Source organism: Lathamus discolor, chromosome 5, assembly GCF_037157495.1.
Source record: "Lathamus discolor isolate bLatDis1 chromosome 5, bLatDis1.hap1, whole genome shotgun sequence".
In the NCBI taxonomy this organism is placed as follows: Eukaryota; Metazoa; Chordata; class Aves; order Psittaciformes; family Psittacidae; genus Lathamus; species Lathamus discolor.
Window position 1 is genome coordinate 75,858,259 of NC_088888.1, and position 13,835 is coordinate 75,872,093.

A 13,835-nucleotide genomic window follows, 5' to 3' on the forward strand; every position below is an offset into this window, starting at 1 on the left:
AGGACAGAAAAACCACCTATCCTTGATGCGGACATGATCCCATGCTTAGTTACTGCCTCACTAAAAAAAAATCTGACCTTTATCCTACTAAACCTGCCCAGTTTAACATTCCAGGCACTGATATTTTATAACATTCCTTCTCAGTTTGAAGAGACTTATCCTACCTAACGTATTTTCTCCAGAAGGATGCTGAGAGACTGCGATTCAATTATTTAGTATTTTTAAAATTCTAACGTCTTTAACTACGCCAAGTAACAGCTGCAATTTCCGGCACTTTGTCAAACAAGAAACAAGAAATTGTCTTGTTTCTGTGCCTTTTGCCTGCACTGTGTCTTTCTCCTGCACTGCCCTATTTGCTAAAGATGTGTACAAAGGACTCTGTGTGATGAGGCGTTTCAATATCCACCTCACCTGCTCCACCTACAGCATTATCTTCCATGCATATTGTGTGTAGTGCTGGGTTCTCACTGTGAGCTGCTTGTCGGAGGCCTTAAACCCTCTTCTGAACATACCTCCTTTAATACAGACACAGTTTGAGTACATTGTTCCCAGATGTATAAGACTGCTTTGGGCTACATTAAAATAAGTTTTGGTGTGGTTAATAAAATAGTTCAGATCAGTGTGTGTGATAGTCCAGTCCTCATCATTGCTCATCCTTGTCCTCTGCAGATCAGGAGTGTTACAGATCTCTTACAGATCACAGAAAGCATTCTGTGGAGAGCCTCATTAGAAATATTCACATTTGGTAGTAATCCCCAAGGATAATTCTGAAGTGCTTCATTTAGCTTGATCTCAGTGCTGTTTAAATATTCTTTATTGGTATTTTCTGCTGCTTAACCATATTCAGAAAGCCAGGTGAGTGTCCTTACAAAAGTGTCTCAGGTGGCAACCACATAGCTACATTTATCAACTTAATTCAGAGTCTCATGTTAAAATGGAACATGTGGGGCCAGGCTCTTGTAGCCAAGACTCCTATGAAGCTGACAAACCTAAGGCTGTAGCAGTAAATGGAAAAGACAAAGAACTTGCCAGAAGCAGGATATTAAATACATAAAAGCTGCAGTGAAATTCTGTTTGGAGTCTGAGTCGTCACAGCTAAAGGCAAGCTCTATATATTTACTTGGTGGTATGCGTAAATACAGCTCCAAAGCCAGTCAGTGATGTCAGACATTTTACACTAACCATCAGAGCCTTGGTACCTAAACATCATGGCCAGAGTAAGGAGAAATAGTGATATTAATAAAGATATCTTGTACAGCAAGTTAACAATGTATAAAGGCTTATCTCCTGATACAATTATGCCATTATTATTACTAGTATTATTTCATAACACCACTTTGTGTTTGACAGTTCTACTGCAGCATGCTATTGCACAATACTTCACACTTCCACAGCACATTCCGCCTGAGAATCTGACCCTTTTCCAAGAATAATGAGTTGAGCTCCATGAAACTGTGCTGAAGCAGACCTTGTGTTAGTCCCAGCCTCAAGATGATGAAAGGGAATGACAGCAAGGATAAGGAATGCCCAAGGTCACTAAGAAAGTCTATGGCAGAACCGATTTTGCAACTAAATTTCCTATTTCCTTGCCTTAGGCTTTCTCTACAAGACCGCCCCTCTCCAGAGCATAACACCAAAAAGAAAATTAAAGGCCTTTTCTTAAGAAATAATTTCAATAAATTGCACTGAGATGCCCCTAGGATGCTAGCACATTGATGTACTAGAGAATGCATAGGTAGCATGCAGTAAAAGAAAGCAGAGTTTGCAAAGTCAGGCTCTCAATAGTTGGGAAGTGCTAGAATGGAGGTTGATGATGCAACTTGGTCTATTTGCATTATGGTATTTTTCTGAAGATCGTTCTCTCTCTGCACCAAATAAGCGGAAATAACTGCAGAAAAATTATATGCAATCATATCATTAAAGAGAGTTTCAGGGTCATGTAGCTGGTACAGCTGTTGTCAGTGAGACTGCTGCTTCGCTAGCTCCGGAAGTTATAAAATGTGCAGCAAATGAGACAGGGGACTGCAGGCAATTGAACGCTGCCCTGGAGAAACTGATGCTATCCCTGCCTCTGTCATTTTTAATGTTCTTGTGGCCCAACGGGAGACATCTGGGTCTAAATTAGAAAAGGGCTGAACATTCACAGCTGCATATAAAATTGTTAGCTATGATTTGAACACATGGAAAAAATCAGGCTCTGAGCTTCTAAAATTGGGCACCCAAATTTAGACAATACTTGGTAAGTCTGGGTTTAACATCCATTCTTGAGGTCCCTCTGGCTCAGGACCCGAGCCATAACATTGAGGGAAGAGTAACCTCAAAACAGAGCTGTAGGGATACATTAATTAATGTTGGTAAACAGTGATACTATTGCAAATAGATCATCATAGTAAATCTCATGAGGAGATTAATAATTCAATAGAACAGTAAATAATTGTGTTAATAATGTGTAAGTAAGACTTGAGTTTACAGAAAGTAGCATATTTGATTAGTCTGCCCCTCAGCGAGGTCTGTCCATCCTACAGACAAAATGAGGCAGGAGTGGTGTGGGAAACGGATGTGCCTGTGTCATTAGGTATGGTGTTAGTAACTGCACTCACAAATGAGCTAAATTCAAGTTACTCTCCTAATTTTGGCACTCCCTAACTTTTAGGAGTCAGGGAGTTTAAGGCTGAATAGCTCTTTAAAAACATTAACGTTCTTTTATTACATGACTCTGCATACTAAATTCTATGCATATGAATCTTTTAGTGTAATTTAGGTGTAATTGCTATACACACAACGGCAAATAGTGGCTCCCATTTACTTGCAATTTATGTGACGAGTACAGGGAATTATGCATACAGAAGGCAAGCCAGATTGCTCCTGTGAGCAGACTGTAATATCAAGTACAGACAATAATCAATAGCTCCCCTTTGTTTTAAATACATACTTTTTGTGCTGCCTGCCTTTGCTCAGGCTTATTTGCTATGAAAATCACATGTTTCTGCGGCTCCTGAGAAACTGGTATACTTTCCATGTGGAAAAATCTTTGGTCTCATGGTGGGAGCACAGGCTGTTATACATGACATATAGACTGACCGCTGCCTTCAATTACATAAGCGCTGTCTTCACAATGTTACAGAGCAAATTCCATGAGGTCCTTGACATCCCACCAGTGGGATTTGGCAGGCCGCACCCCAGGAGTGCCATACCAGGGAAAACCAGGACATGCTGACTTTTGCTAACCGATGCATGCATAGTGCGTTTCAAAATACACGTCGGAGGGATGCTAACAACTGCTAACCACTGCTCTGCTGCTGTTCCTCCACCCCAGGAAAAATCCTTGTAAGGCTTTATCACCGCAAGCTTCATTTTGCCTTTCCCCTGGGCCCTCCCCATCACAAGATGGAGTTTCTGTCAGTTTAGGGAGGCAGAAACCCTATCCCACTGTCAGAAAGCACCAATATCATAAAGCCGGAACTTTTTTTCACTGATAGCCGTCAACCTACCTACCTACTGCATTGCCCTTCAGCTGCTGCTGGAAATCCAGGCTATGCAGACCTGTAGCCAGGACAGACTGGCTGGGTAATATATCAGCGGGATGGTGTTGCTCAATGAAACACGGCATTTTGGGTTTATCTTCTCTCTACATGGCAAAGTAATCCAAGCACCAGTCGATTCTTTTGACGCCACCAGTCTGTTCTCTTCAATGGCTTCCAGGTATCAGCAGCCACTACTTCAGTCTGAGGACAGACCTGGCAGACTGACTTCCACAACACTAACAAATTATGCTGGTATTTTTACTGATTTATATCTACCCAAATGAGAACAGGAGTTTTTACTTTTAAAAATCAGGTTTTTACCCATATGCAAAATCACACAATGACAAAAACTAGAGCCCTGTTGTTTATTCCAACACCAAAACAGATACATAATATAACTTAATTCTGACATGAACTTGTAATGAAATAATCAGGTTTATATTATTTCTGTTCTAACTTCATACAGCAGATTTTAATAGTTTGGGGTTGGTTCTTTTTTTTACAGTATGAGCTTTAATTCTGGGAGGAAGGACTTCTAGCTTTAGAGAACTTTTAAGGCAGACAGCCAGTGTAGAAGGTGTATTTGGAAGCTTTCCCTTTGTTCGATTAAGACAGCTGGGAGCAATCCAGATTCAATGCAATACTTTCTTTAACCAGCTCTCATCAAATCTATTATTCATTTTTTTTTTAGCCTAGCTAAAACTGATGAGGATATTAAACTATGAAAAAAACATTCAGATGAAGGACCGACTTAATCTCTGAAAAAGCAAGAGAGCCTAGGTTAAAACTGTCACTACTAGGAGACCTCTATAATATTAAAGAGACACAATGAGAGCAAGCTAAAAATGGTATTTCAGGATTAACTCTACTTTTCTGTGTGTTTGCAGATTTGTTACAGAAGCAACTCCTACTTATGTTAGGTGACTAATCTCGTTGCAGTGTAGTAACTTGCATAAGTAAGGATTTAACTTAGCCTTTACTAACTGTTGGCCCTCTGAATTAAATTATAGTTTATTTTAATAACTCTTTAAATATATGTTGTTGTTTAACCCCAGCCAGCAACTAAGCACCACGCAGCTGCTTACTCACTTCCCCCCTTCCCCCAGGAGATTCAGAAAAAGGTAAAACCCATGGGTTGAGGTAAGAATAATTCAATAATTTAAATAAAGTAAAAGATAATAATAACAACAATAATAATAAATGGGAAAAAAAGAGAGAGGAATAAAATGCTAGAAGGACAAGCAATGCACTGTACAGTTGCTCACCACCAGCTGACTGATGCCCAGCCTGTCCCCAAGCAGCAATCTGTCCCTCCCAGCCAACTCCCCCCCAGTTGATATCCCTTTGACTATCCAGGTCAGCTGTCCTTCCTCATAGCTTCTTGTGCCCCTCCTCACTGGCATGGGACACTATGAAAACTCCTTGACTTAAGGTAAGCTCTACTTAGCAGCAACGAAAACATGGGTGTGTTATCAGCATTGTTCTCAGACTAAAGCCAAGTCACAACATTATACCAGCTGACAGGAAGAAACTTAACTCTATCCCAGTGAAAAACAGGACTATATATATATACTTAACAAGTGCACCAATTTATACTTTTGATATTTGGTCATACCAATGACAGAATGACTTGGATTTTAGAGACAGAATTCAGGAAGGACAACTATGTAAATCGTGCCAAACAAACATTCTTTGCATGCTCTGAGCACTGCCATCATAAGTGAGCCAGAAAGCAAGGATATAAAATCAATGTAATATTTAACTCTGTTGCTTGGCCTCATAGATTTTTAATTAAAAAAAAAAAGAAAAAAGCTCCAGTAAAAACATTAACATCTCCCATGTGTACACAGATTGGGTTGCATTAAAGGTTTCTAGTGCTGAACTGTTTCATAGTTGTTTTTTGATAGAAGAATTAGTATTACATCTAGCTGTGACTTCAAAACCTGTAGCAAGAATGCTGGCTAGCTGGTGATCAAATGCTACTTTGATTTATTATGGAAACATGACAGGGTAATCTGGAATGAAGTATGTACCTTGTTTGTCATCTGATAGTATATAAAATAAATGATTTGTCAGAAGGTAGAATAATATTTATTAAAGTTCACATCCTCCCAGTAGAAGCATTGCGTTTTTAAACTGAAGAACTAAGTAAGTATATTTGGCAGCAATCAAATGCTTCTTGAAGTCACAGAATGAACTGAGTTGTAGAGAGAAATATTAAATGAAATGAAGACTATTTTCGGTTATGAACGATTCTGCGCTAGCTATTTGCTGCAAGAGGGCTGGAGCAGTGTATGTAATGAGGACCTATATCTGCCACTTCAATGCAAGTTCTTAAGTAGAGGGAGGGAAATCTAAACATATTCAGGATGCTCTCTGAGATTCAAATTCTAGAACTTTTATTCACATCAAAGAATAGCTTAGCTCCTTTTACAGTCCTATAGTCAGTGATCACCTTCCATAATGAGGGACCTTTCAGTAGACATACACAGTCGCCTGCATCTGTCCTACCCGTTGCTTCCCTGGTGCTTACATGTAAGCAAACCAAATTCTATTCTTCTTCAAGGAAAGACTTTTTCTATGTTTATATGAGCTTAGAAAAGGCACCAAGGCCTACTGTGTGGGTATATCTTAATATACTTCCTATGTGTTATGCCTTCCTGTTTCGTGTAACTGTGATTTCTAAAATCTCCACCATATTATGTGTGCTTGTTTGCACACTTGTGCACATGCACACACACACACAGAGTCTCTCATTAAATTTTCTCCTGACAACCTCACCAGATGAAAGGCACTAGATCTGCAACTGGGTAGAAATGTTATTGAACTCAGCACAACGGTGTCCTTTCTAAATGTTGCAGTTTCTTTTCCTAAGATAAAATAACTCTAATTTACACTGGATAAAGATCTTAGTATTGTATTTCTCATAAAATATGACATATTGAAGTCAATTTTCATAGCAAATGGAATGACAATATTAAGGTAAAACCCTTTTACCTGTGTTATACAGGTGCATGGACAGGGTGAGGATTAATCTGTGAGGTGCCTGAATGCAAGAGGGAAGTTCCAGAAACCAATATGGAGACAGCTGAATAAATCACGGTAACTTTCTCTGCTCTAGTATTACTGGGTCATGTAACAGGAGACAAAAGGACATTGCACAAATAGGTCAGAAACCCTCCTGATAGTCTCTTCCAGGGAAGCAGCCACTACTGAAGGAGCAGATGTCCGGTTCCTCCTCCATCTGCATCTGCAAAACAGAAGGAATTTCCTCTCCCTTCTCTTTCCCCATCTCTCCCACTCAGTTTCAAGGAAGAATATTAAAGCCCATTTACTCAGGATCTGTGGAGAGCTCTAATTTTGCCCTCTCTAAAATCTCTTTTCCTTTTAAAAGGATGACCTGACATATTTCCTGCAGCTCAGCAGGTCTCAGGTTTTGTGACCTTTGGTACAGCCTGGAGCCTATATTATTGCTGAAGACTAGGTGCTCATCCTGCACTTCAGCAGCCTCTGACATTGCCTAAAAGCTGTAAGGAATTGTTGACACTCTTGAAATCCCTGGCACAAACATATGAAGACACTGGAGAGGTTCCAGTATGTTATGTGCTTTCCCGAGGCAATACTTGTCCAGTGTCCTATCCCATCATCAGAGATAACAACAGTGTTAACAGGGAAGCAAAGGCCACAGTGTTTAAATTAAATTGGTGAAGCTGGGACTAAGATTCGTCTTATATTACTTTAGATGCATACACCATAGATAGTTGTGTGTGAGTTCATTATCTGGCTTTCCTTTACTGTCAAGGAACAGAAATATGCAGGATTTATTTGATCTGTATGAAGACATCTATATTATGATAAGATAGATTGTACCTCCAAATCGCAATTTCTCAGCTAAAAAGCAGATAAATAACTCAGATAGATGTTCACATTTCAACAAACAAATCACATTCCTAGAGGTAGATCTCCACCTCTTTAAAACTGTGGCATTGCCGCAATGCCACAGTTTTAATGATGTTGGGAGTGCAAATGAGGAGTAAAACTGCACGTAACTTTGTAGGTGGTTATGGAATATAGAAACAGTCAAAGACAAAGGCATCACCCTTCTGAGTGAGAACTAGAAAGCCCTGTTTCTGCAATGATCTCATGTTGCCCAGTTACAGGTGTCTAGATTCTTCTCATTTTTACCCATGTTCTATTTTGGTTTGTTTTCCCCAGTGGTTATTTTTCTAAGAAAATTTCACACTGTTTACTCCTTTCAAGACAACACTTAGGTAGAGCAAAAAGCAGCAGGAAATTACTCCTTGTTTAGGCAACCTCCTCCCAAGAAACTATCCCCAAAGTATCCTCAACTGATTTCAAGCTGAGTATGACACAACTCATCATTTTTTCATAATTAGATGGTAAGTAGCTGGTTTTTCACATGTCCCTCAAGTGGGTGCTTGAAGCAGGTTCACTGCAGGTTTTATTACTGTTTCAGGAACATCCAAAGCCACTCTGAAATATTACATAATTCTGTATTTGCTATATATGTTACATGGAGAAGAAATGCTTAATTATACTGGCTTAAAAAAAAACACACCCGAACCAGAAGCTTCTTGTTGCTGTGGAATGAACATGAGCCAGAACCAAGTTTATGGACTCACTGCTTAGCAATCATTAAGAATCCATCTCATCCAATTGTTCAAAATCAGCACACTTCGGTGCAAAACTTAAAAGAAGGCTCAGTGAGTTTTAGAAAGAATTTTTGCTTGTTTATAGCTTTGTGTGTCAGGGTTGACAGCAAATGTTATAAATAAACCTGGCTTCCAGACCTGTGAACAGAGAAATTTAAGGAAGTTTCAATACACCTTTACAATAATGTGAATGACAAAACTGTAATAGAAAAAAATATTGCATCTGGGGTCTTCAGATTCCTGCATTTGTGTGGGATTTTACATCATAATGTGCTTGATTTTCATGAAGACTCCCGTCTTCCTAACCCCACTGTCCCAGAAGAATCATGATTCTTACAGAGCCTTTGTGCAAGGTCTCAGCATTTGTCTTAACTCAGACCACTGCTTGTGAATGAGTTCTGTTAAGATCCAGGTTCTTTTACATCTGCATAAAACACATACAGAAAATTAGTCAAATTTTAACATTTTAGATCCTGTACCTTTATATACCATCCTCTTCAATTTCATGCTTTTGTAAAGAATCTATATGAAAACTTTCTACAGGAATACTGGGCCACAGCATGGCTGAACTGTAAATCAAGGCAGACATTAACACTCCAAGATAACTAGTGCAAAGAACTGTAAGTGTGCAAGGGATGCATGGACAAAGCTTCCTGCATCTGATTTATTTGGGTAAAGAGGTATTTTCTTCCTTCAGGATTTTTTAAGGCAGTTCAATAACATTTCAAGGATGTCTAAGTGCAGTGAGAAACAAACACACTAAAAATCAGAGCATGCAGGGGTATTTCTGCATCGTCTTGTATCATCCAGTCTAAGTGCTACAAACTACTTTGGCATTTTACATAAAGGCTTATCGCACAATTTAGGCCTAGCTTCATCAATAGAGCTGAGCTATGGTGTACTTGATGCATTGCAGTGACCACTAAAACTCTCTTTGGTGCCTGATATAGGCTTGACAAACCATGATAAAAGGCTGCAGTGTCCCCGTTACTGTCATTCATGGTTGACATCAGCCATCTTTCTTACTGAGGGGCTGGAAAGGAACAGCATGACATCCATATATTGTTTTTATGCTACTAGAAATAGTTGTGGGGTGATCCAAATAGGTTTCCAGATCCTTTATGGGGCAAGAAAGGCACAAAAGTGCAGCAGCAGACTGGAAATCCAGCCCCACTATTCCATTCAGTTCTTTGTTTGCCAGTGCAGATTGTCAACAGCTACTTTTAATCTTCAAAAATGGGTGGTTTAAATTAATAATGATGCTGACAAGATCCGATCTAAATGAGTTATTCCACTTCATTACATCTGTTCTGAAGTCATTATTGGAGATGAGAATGAGTATCAAGCATTCTGGATATCAAAACTTCATAATGGATTCAATGAACTCTTCAGTGTCAGTCTTAAGAGAAAAAGAGCAGTTCAACCCTATTAAAAAATTTATTTATTTAATGATGATACCACAATTAATATACATAAAATGCACACATTCCAAGTTTAAAGGAATGGCATACACATTCTTTTTCATGAGTAGTTATCAGACAGCTTTATAATTCCAGGGAAATTCAGTGTAACTAAAAAGCAATGTCTAATCCTGCATGTTGTACAGAAAAGGCTGTTTATTCCTATGAATACTGACTAAAGAGACATAAATGCATATCATTAATTATTAAAAAGAGATATAAACATGTTAGCATTATGCAATGGGCTAGCCTCCCTTTACAGTAGTCCCACTCAAACTCATCAAGATGAAACACCCACAAATACTGAGTGTTCTGCTGTGATCTGCCAAGTCTGACACTGTAAATGCAGAAAAGATCCAAAAGTATAAACTTCCATATTCTCCACTGCTAAGTACAGCAGTAAGTCTTACTAACTGTAGTTTGCACAAATGAAAGCCACATACATATGTGGCCATGTTCCTATTAATACTATTTGTACACCAAAATATAAATGGAGTATAATTTTTATATGTATATAAATGTATATGTATAAAATACGTGTATATATATATTTATTTTTTTACTCAGCTACATTTTCCTGCCATTTTCAAACTTACTGCCTAGATATTTACTAGCAGGATTGTTTCACACTGAACAAAGATAGCTCTTTATTGGTTTTGCTGCTTAGGTCTCTAGCACTGCAAACAGCACATTAGAGAAGGTGTCTAGCAATTCCAGCAATGTGGTAAGCTCTTCCTCGACATAAAGAGAAGGCAGTCCCTGGGTGTAATACACAGTGAAGCTGGGAGGTTAAATTGACGTTTCTGAAGTATCTGGACTTCTTTGAATGGAAGACGCTGTAGAAATGAAGGCTAAGGCAAAGTACATTGTGAAGCAAAAATGTCAACAATCAATGCTAGTCAATAACAGCCATACTTTTTCTATTAGCAACACATAGAAATTAAACTCATGCTAAATCTGGACCAGTTATTGTTTTAGCCTGAAGTCTTCCATCTAAGCACTTCATATATATACACCCTCAGATATAAATAAGTAGCCCAGTAGACATGCTCAGATAGTCAGTCGCTGTCTGTATCTTGGTCATGATCCATGCTTGCTTCTAGAGGTTGTTCCTCTCTTTCAAGCATAGGAATGTGCAATTATCTATAGCCCTCTCCTCTTACTACACTTCATTTTAGACAGCTTCACTCTGGGAGTACCTGATTATCAAGCCTCCTCTCTTATCACATTCCTCCTAGAGATCATTTTTGCAAATCTATCTGCCATTTCTTGATGAAACCATGCATGCTGCATATGCAAGTGTGCATGCTTAAAAGTATCACGTTTTCTAGTTTTAGCCTTGAATTTCCCACTTTACCCCAAATATAGCACAATATTAGCTCCCATGTATGTAATTTCTAACTGAGGCAGGGTCAGTAACTTGCTCCTGTCAATCTTTTTATCTTAAAAATACACTTTCCAGATCTGCAAGATATGGACAGTACCATCGCTTTCAAAGACAGGGGTGGCACTCAGCACTTCTAGAAAACAGGCTGTCTCATCAGATAGCTAAGCAAAGACTAAAAAATATCAATAATGTTGGGCTCGTTCTTCTCATAGGCTGAATTCAACATGGCATCAGCAAAAGTTTTGCTCTTTTTCTGAACACAAAATAATTAACCGGTAATTGTTTTCGTCTTAGACTGAGTATTCTACAGCAGCAGGATAAACACAGTTTGACTTAGTTAAGGATGAAGCTTAAACACCTCTTATCGTATTTTTTGTATGTCTGTATATTTTGAGCAGTCAACATTGTGCTTACCCAACTGCACTAAACTCATAGAATCATAGAATGGTTTGGGTGGGAAAGGACCTTAAGAAAATCTAATTCCAACCCCCCTGCCATGAACAAGGACACCTCACCCTAAACCATGTCACCCAATACTTTATCTAACCTGGCCTTGAATGCTGCCAGAGGTGGAGCATTCACAGCTTCTTTCAACCTGTTCCAGTGCCTCACCACCCTTACTGTAAAGAACTTCTTCCTTATATCCAATCTAAACTTCCCCTGTTTAAGTTTGAACCCGTTACCCCTTGTCCTGTCACTACAGTCCCTGATGAAGAGTCCCTCCCCAGCATCTTTACAGGCCCCCTTCAGATACTGGGAGGCTGCTATGAGGTCTCCATGCAGCCTTCTCTTTTCCAGGCTGAACAGCCCCAACTTCCTCAGGCCGGCCTTCATATGGGAGGTGCTCCAGTCCCCTGATCATCCTCGTGGCCCTCCTCTGGACTTGTTCCAGCAGTTCCATGTCCTTTTTATGTTGAGGACACCAGAACTGCACACAATACTCCAAGTGAGGTCACACAAGAGCAGAGTGGAGGGGCAGGATCACCTCCTTTGACCTGCTGGTCACGCTCCTTTTGATGTGTCCTCTCTGGAGCTACTTACCTTGGCAAATACTCGGGGAGATATTAACTCTGATGCATGTTCTTTAAATACTATTCTTTAAATAATACTTTACTAAGGTCAGGTCCTGCACCTCCTGTGGAAATTATACTTTCTTGTGATAATGTAACAGTGTAGCCTATGAAGAAACATTACTACCATGGTTTTAAGAATAAAATAAACTCATCTGTCTACCCAGTGCCAAATCCATAGCTCTCTTTTTTGCAGTACTGATTTTCAAGAACTTGAGGACTGCTTTTATGGATTTCCTTTAAAGTATAAGCAGCTTTGATGAAATGAGAAAATCATCCCACAGCCAAAGATACAAGAAAATAAATGGGTAATGCCTCATAGGCAAGCAAACACGTCCCTGTTATGTGCACTGGATAGAACTGCTAAAGGAAGAGCTGCAGTGAGCATCAGGGTTGCACTGGGCAATGCTTGTATGCCAAATACTTTCCTGCATGATACGTGCACAGACATAGGAGTGGCCTGTTTTCTTCCTTTACTGGAATATATGTTTTTTATAAGTAATTGGTCATTATCAGACTGCACAGTGAGCTAAGGAATAGGCAGGGAAACTTACTTACATTTGTCCCTGTTAATTACAGTTCCATGTCAGGACTGGAGATTGTGAACAGCCTAAGTACAGACCTTGCTCCTGTGAGAGGCAGTGGAAAATCTCTCTTTTGGCTTGAAGGCAGCTTGAACCAAACATCCTCTACAAAAGGATGCATCTTTTGCTACAGAAACAGTAGCAACATCTACAGCTGGGCAAAACAAATGTGAGAAATAAAATCCTACCTCTGACAGATGCTCCTGACAAAGAAAAATATTTGTCCTTTTCTGCTTCCTCTTTGATCAAATGATTTAGCTGATTTGGAGAAGTAGAAAGATTATTCCCCTTTATGGAAAGAAGTCTACAGCTGTTGTCCATGTCTATCATAAGGGGATACATGGACCTCTCTATCAAGAAGACGGGGCCTCTTTACACTCTAGCACATTTTCTCAAAATTCTTTAAAGAGGACATGAAAATCAGAATTTAAGCAGCCTTGTATGGTCAGTGTCAATCTACACCATATATAGAAATGAAAATCACACCCCAGTCCTGTTGGTGGTATCCAGTTTCAAGTTGTGGGTCTGATCAGGTCTTTCCACATAGCCTTACACTGGAAGTTCAAATATGTTGTTTGCCTGCTACGACCCCTAATCCTTTTTCAGAGTAAAAGCTTTCCAACAAGTAATCCTATAGGATTTGCTTCTAGATATATGCTCTTGACTGTATTAACATGTTGGTAGTGATCCCAGTTTACCAACCAATCCAAAATCAGAAGGGCTTAGTCCTTTACATGGTTGTGACACAGTCAATATTGTGCAAGACCAATTAAATGTATAAAGCATGAAGCCCCACCGCTGAAATGGCCCTTAGGTTGCCATTGGAGGCCAATACAATCACACATGTCCTCCGATGGGTTGACAGACTCAGTTAAAGAACATGCTTCAAGCTTGGAAGAGTAGGAAGTGTGAACACACCAAGACATACCAGTCATGCTACCTCTTCAAAAGCATAGCCAAAGAATTTGGTTTTACATTACTAGACTGAGCTTTACCCTCAGAGGCCTTACCAAAATTATAATGTGCACTGAAAATACCAGAAATATTAAAAGATTATGGATTAAGTATTGCTAATACCAGAAAAAAAAATCATTGTGACATACATGTCTGCATATATAAGTTTTAACATGTCTTCAT

At 39.3% G+C, this 13,835-nt stretch overlaps 1 protein-coding gene across 1 annotated transcript in view; it reads right to left on the reverse strand.

The window, feature by feature from the left end:
* LOC136015957 (uncharacterized) overlaps positions 1–13,835 on the reverse strand; it is a 34,229-nt gene that overhangs the window by 14,635 nt on the left and 5,759 nt on the right. The window lies entirely within an intron of this gene.